Raw genomic sequence first — 6,365 nt, 5'->3', positions numbered from 1 at the left:
CAGAGGTGTGCTGTGGGTCACACCCGCACACCTGCTCAACCACTCAGCTACCCTGCTGGGCAAGATGCCCGTCATCCATTAGTGGTATAGACGTTTCCCATACAGAAGTGGAGAAAAACATCCAAAAACAACCGATCTAAAAACAAAAAGGTTACATGGAAAAGAATGAGCATGGGTATACCAAGCAGATGAGACCAGAAAATCAGGGTCATTTAGTATTAGGCAATGCAATTCAAGACAAAAAAAATTAAACTGGACCAAATGTCATTTTATGGATCAATATTTTCTGCGGATAAAGAGTGTAATTTGTGGGACTTCCCTGGTGGTCCAGTGGTTAAGACTCTACGCTCCTGATGCAGGGGGCCTGGGTTCGATCCCTGGTCAGGGAACTAGATCCCACATGCCACAGCTAAGAGCCTGCATGCTGCAACTAAGACCTGGTGCAGTCAAATATATATGTTGGTTTTTTTTAAAGAGTGTAATTTGCAGTTAAAACAGTTTTCTGTACCAAATCCCACCAGAAATTACATAAGGCAAACACTGCTAGAAATGTGTGGAGAATTGAGCAATTTTAACGGAAGGTGGGTGACATCCTTCTCATTTACCAGCAGGTTATTTGAAAAAAAAAATGAACAGCAGAGTTGTAAGGAAGCTTTCATGACAAAGCCCCCCTTCGCTGAGACTGCCCATGGAGAGAGAACCTCCTGAGAAGGAGGGCAGTTGACCCTCCCAGGCCTTGACTCTCCTAGGCCTGCCTCCCATCCCTGAGGGTCCCCTTCCAGGTGGACCATGTCATGCTGCCTGGGGGCCTTGTGCTCCCTTTGCCCTGCAGGCTGGGTATGGACATAGGCCTTCCTCTTACTCCACATGACACAACCAGGGCTGGGCTGGGCAGCTCATCAAGGCTTGTCAGATGGTCAAGGCAGAGCAGGCAGGAGCCACAGCACAGCCAAATCTACCACAGGTGACTGGCTAGCTCTGGTCATCAGTCAAAGGATGGGAGGAAGTGCCCTTCAGGATTCAGAAAGGACAGGAGCTACCTTTTCCTCTCTCTAAAGCACCTTATACTGGGATGGATTGGGAGTTTAAGGTTAGCAGATGCAAACTATTATATGTAGAATGGATAAACAACAAGGTCCTGCTATATAGCACAGGGAACTATATTCAGTGCCCTGTGATAAACCATAATGGAAAAGAATATGAAAAAGAATGTGTGTGTGTATATACATATATATATATGTATACACACACACATATGTGTATGTATATATATACACATATATATGTATAAATAACAGAATCACTTTGCTGTACAGTAGAAATTAACACAACATTGTAAATCAGCTATACTTCAATGAAATAAATTTTAAAATAAATAAAGCCCATTACACCAGCCCCTGCTCCAAGTCCTCACTTTCTCTCCCAGGTCCAATTCTTCCCAGGCTGATGGGCAGTGGGAATGTCTAGTTCCTACAGGGACACCTCCACTCAACTTCCCATCATGCTACTAACAGGCTGGCTAGACCACAACACAATCCCCACCGTCTCTCTGTTCAAGAGTCTTACAGCAGTTAATAGCGCTGCTCTGTTCTGAAGTAAGTGTGGGTGCGTACCTGTGCTTGTGTGTGTACATGCAGATCGTGCCCATAGAGGAGGCCTTCTTTTCAAGTGCTCATGGATAATTCCTAAAAATGGATCCTATTTCAGACCATTGTATTAGATATGCTGGACATCACATCTCTTCCCATATAATCTTTCTAAGGGAACCTGACCCCATTCCTAGCCCAGCTTGGGGGGGGCGGGGGTAGTGAGCAAGTAACCATCCATTATGGCCACAGGTGATTGGATCAGGAGTAAACACCTGACCCAACTTAAAACAATCAGACCCTTTAGGAAATAAGGATTTTAGGACACAAAAAACTGTGGCAAACTGTGGATCTAAAGAGTTACGTAAAATTGGGGTTGGTGGTCATGTTGAGCCATGTTCAAGTGAATGAAACTAATCTACAGAGTAGGTATTGGAGTAGATGAAAAGAAAGAGGTTCAATAAGAGATTCCCAGCCCTAGAGTAGCTTCCTGGTTCTTTCTTTTTCCTCTGAAGTCCAGCTATTGTTCCTCTACTTCATTTCTGTGAGAGTGTTCCCCTTTTTACTTAATGTGAGTGGGTTTCTCAATAAATATTTTAAAAACAGAAATTGGGTGATGAAAATACTCTGAAATTAGATCATGGAGATGGTTGCACAACATGGTAAATACACTAAAACTACTAAATTGTGTTTGACTTTTAAATGGTAAATTTTATCTTCTATGAATTATATCTCAATGAAAAAGCAGAAATTATATGCCATAAGACCAGATGTTATTAACAAAAGGTTTAGAAATCTAGCCACCAGAACAATGAAACGGAAGGGAAGGGAACTATCATAGGTCATTCTTTGGTGAAAAAGAGAATCCACACTGCAATTACTATTTTGAAGTTAATGACAGTGAAAAAATATAAAAATTGTGCATGTGGAGGGTGGTCAAAGCTTTATTCAAGGAAAATCATAACCATAAGTGAATTTTTACTAACATAAAGAAAGCAAAATTAAATGAACTAAGTGTCCATGTCAAGAAGTTAGAAATCAAAAAGCAAAATAAGCGTAGGCAAGATAACAGGAGTGAATGAAAACTAAAAATAAAATAATAAGATTTTATTTATTTATGTATTTTGGCCACGCTGCGTGGCATGTGAGATCTTGGTTCCCTGACCAGGGATCGAACCCGTGCCCCCTACAGTGGAAGCACAGAGTCTTAACCACTCGACTGCCAGGGAAGTCCCCAAATAATAAAATTTTAAAAAGAAAAAGCAGAGAGGATAAACGTGGGTCCTAGACATGTCAGTCACAAAGCTTACAGGTCCACCATCCTTCTTAGAGACAGCCATCCCTTTCCTGCCTCTCTGCTAAGGGAGGGGGCCCTGGGCTGCTCCTTAAACAAGAGAAGCTTCTGACAAGAACTCCAGTGAGTCCCTGAGCAACGGAGGCCCAGGATAGCCAGGCATAAAGAGCTCTGTCCAACAGAGGCAGTGTCAAACAGCATGACATCAAAGATGGGAGCCATAAAGGAGAGATGGACAACTTTGACTATACAAAAGTTAGAACTATTGCAAAGGAGAGGAAAGCTTGAAAGCATGCTGGGTCAGATGTGGAAAACAAAATAAAGTTTGATTCCTACCTCACACCTTACATCAATATAAATTCCAGAGAAAGAAATACAACTGGCCAAAGAACATATGAAAAAGAATGTGCAATCTCATTTATAATTGAAATGTAATTCAAACAGTTGTTTTATCCATGAGGTTCACAAAAACTAGAAAATTCTACCTTACCCAGATCTCTCACACATTGCTGGTGGGTGTGCAAACTGATGCAGCGTTCCTGCAAGATCTAAGTAAATGCTGAATATATTTACCCTTAACCCAGCAATTTCACACCCAGGAACGTATCCCGCAGAAACCTTAGAACATGTTCACAAGCGTGTGTGTGTGTCTCTCTCTTTTTTTTTTTTTGTACCGCACCGCATGCAGGATCTTAGTTCTCCGACCAGGGATTGAACCTGTGCCCCCTGCAGTGGAAGCGCAGAGTCGTAACCGCTGGACCACGAGGGAAGTCCCACAAATGAGTCTCTTTGTTATTCTGTTGAAAGAAATTTGGGAAGCTCACAAATATATGAAAATTAAATAACATAGTCCTAAATAACCAATGAGTCAAAGAAGAAACCGAAAGGAAAATTAGAAAATGAAGTGAATTAAAATGAAGACACAAAACACCAAAGAGCAGCTAAACATGCTTAGAGGAAATCTTAAGCCGTAACTACCTGCATTAAAAAAAGAATGATTTTAAATCCGTAACGTAACTTCTACCTCAAGACAATGGTAAAGTAAGAGCAAACTAAGCCTAAAGAAAGCAGAATGAAGACTGGAGTGGAAATAAATGAAATAGAGTTAGAAGAACAGAGAGAAAAATCAATGAAATCAAATCCTGGGTCTTCGAAAAGATAACCATATTGACAAACTTCAGCTGAATTGACCCAAGAAAATAAAAAAGAATACTCAAATTACTAGAATCAGAAATGAAAGAAGGAATATTACTACCAACCTTACAGAAATAAAGTGGATTATAAAGGAAGGCTGTGAACAATTGTATGCCAATAAATTAGATAACTTGGATGAAACGAATAGATTCCTGTAAAGATAACAAGCTACCTTCAGGAACCCGGGCCCCTGGCAGTGAGAGCGCCAAGTCCTAACCACTGGACCACCAGGGAGTTCCCAGAAATAGAAAATCTTTAACAAAATATTGAATTAGTAATCAAAACACTACTTACAAAGAAAAGCCCAGGACGAGATGGCTTCACTGCAGAATTCTACCAAAATTTAAAGAAGAATTCATACCAAAGAAGTCTTCACAAACTATTCCAAAAGTGGAAGAGGAAGGAATGCTTCCCAACTCATTCTATGAGGCCAGTATTACCCTGACACCAAAATAGTGAAGATAGCACCAGAAAAGAAAGCTATAGGCCATTATCTCTTGCGAGATTGGATTCAGAAGTCCTAAACAAAATACTCGCACAAATCCACATCACAGAAAAAAATTATACACCATGAGCAAATGGAATCTATCACAGGAACGCAAGGTTGGTTTAACATCTGAAAATCAATTAATGCTCTACACCATATCAATGGAATAAAAACAAAAACCACAGGATCATCAAAATACACAGAAAAGGGCTTCCCTGGTGGCGCAGTGGTTGGGGGTCTGCCTGCCGATGCGGGGAGCGTGGGTTCGTGCCCTGGTCCGGGAGGGTCCCGCGTGCCATGGAGAGGCTGGGCCCGTGGGCCGTGGCTGCTGGGCCTGCGCGTCCGGAGCCTGTGCTCCACGGCAGGAGTGGCCACAGTGGTTAGGGGCCCGTGTACCGCAAAAAAAAAAAAAAAAAAAACACAGAAAAAGCATTTGACAAAATCCAACACCCTTTCATTAAAACAACAAACTAGGAGTAGAAGAGATCTTCTATAAAGGGCGTCTATGAAAAACCCACTAACATCCTACTTACTGGTGAAAGACTGGATGCTTTCCTCTTGATATCAGGAGCAACACAAGGATGTCCACTCTCACCACTTCTACTCAGCATTGTACTGGAGGTTCTAGCCAGGGCAATTAGGCAAGAAAAAGAAATAAAAGGATTCTGTATTGGACAGGAAGAAATAAAATTATCTCTATTTGCAGATGACATGATCTTGTATATGGAAAATCCTAAACAATTCACTAAAAAACTACTAGAACTAACAAATTCAGGAAGGTTGCAGAATACAAAATCAATATATATTAAAAAATCAATTATATTTCTACATATTTGCAATGAAAAATCCGAAAATAAAATTAAGAAAACAATTCCAAAAAAAATAAAAAACAGCATCAAGAATAATAAAATACTTAGGAGTAAATTTAACAAAAGGAGTGCAAAATTTATCGGTGGAAACCAGGAAACATCGTTGAAAGCAATTAAAGATCTAAATAGGTTTTAAAACATTCCATATACATAGATCAGAAGACTTATTGCTATTAAGATGGCAGTAGTCCCCAAACTGATCTATAGATTCGGCGCCATCCCTTGTCAGATTCCCAACTCACTTCTTTGAAGAACTGGCAAACTGATTCTAAAATTCACATGGAATGACAAGGGACCCTGCATAGCCAAAACAATCCTGAAAAAAGAAAAATGGGGAACTCACACTCAAAATTTACTGCAAAGCAACAGAATTTCAAGATAATGTGATGCTGGCATAAAGATAGACGTATTACTAAATAAAAAGACAAGATATCAATAATGTCAACAATCCCATTTATATAAGAAAAAATATTTTTTCCCATAAGGAAAAGTCTCACATTAACATTGCGTGAGTAACAGTGCTCATGCAAATAAGGGTAAAATTAAATACACAGGCTTGAGGCCTGGCATGTGGGGCTCAGCAGTAAGGGTGGTGTGGTGACCCAGGTCCAGGGGCTGCCCCAGAGTCAGGGCTTCATGAGAAACAGGCAGCTAGCTCCTGTTTGTTCCAAACTCCCAGTGCCTCTCAGGCAACCTGGAAAAACACAATTCCCCAAGCAGGAAACCCGCCACATATTCCAGCCTGGAGCTCAGAAAGCCAAACCCTGTGACAAATTTAAAAACAAAACTTGAAAAAGCAAACTCTCACAATAGAATGTTAAAAAAAACAAAAACCAAAAAACCAACTTTTATTTTCCATTCTTATTAATAAGTACCACACGTTTATTGCAAAAAAATTTTTTTTCAAAATACAGATAAGCAAAAAGAATATTTCC

General features: G+C 40.3%; 1 non-coding gene across 1 annotated transcript; it reads left to right on the top strand.

Moving 5' to 3' along the window:
• The first annotated feature begins 316 nt into the window (after positions 1–316).
• Positions 317–389, top strand: TRNAR-CCU (transfer RNA arginine (anticodon CCU)). Its single transcript has one exon. It is a non-coding gene; the product is annotated as a tRNA-Arg (tRNA).
• The last annotated feature ends 5,976 nt before the right edge of the window (positions 390–6,365 follow it).

Source organism: Phocoena phocoena, chromosome 19 (assembly GCF_963924675.1).
Source record: "Phocoena phocoena chromosome 19, mPhoPho1.1, whole genome shotgun sequence".
Taxonomy (NCBI): Eukaryota; Metazoa; Chordata; class Mammalia; order Artiodactyla; family Phocoenidae; genus Phocoena; species Phocoena phocoena.
The sequence above is the reverse complement of the archived record's forward strand: the minus strand, read 5'-3'. Positions and strand labels throughout refer to the sequence as shown.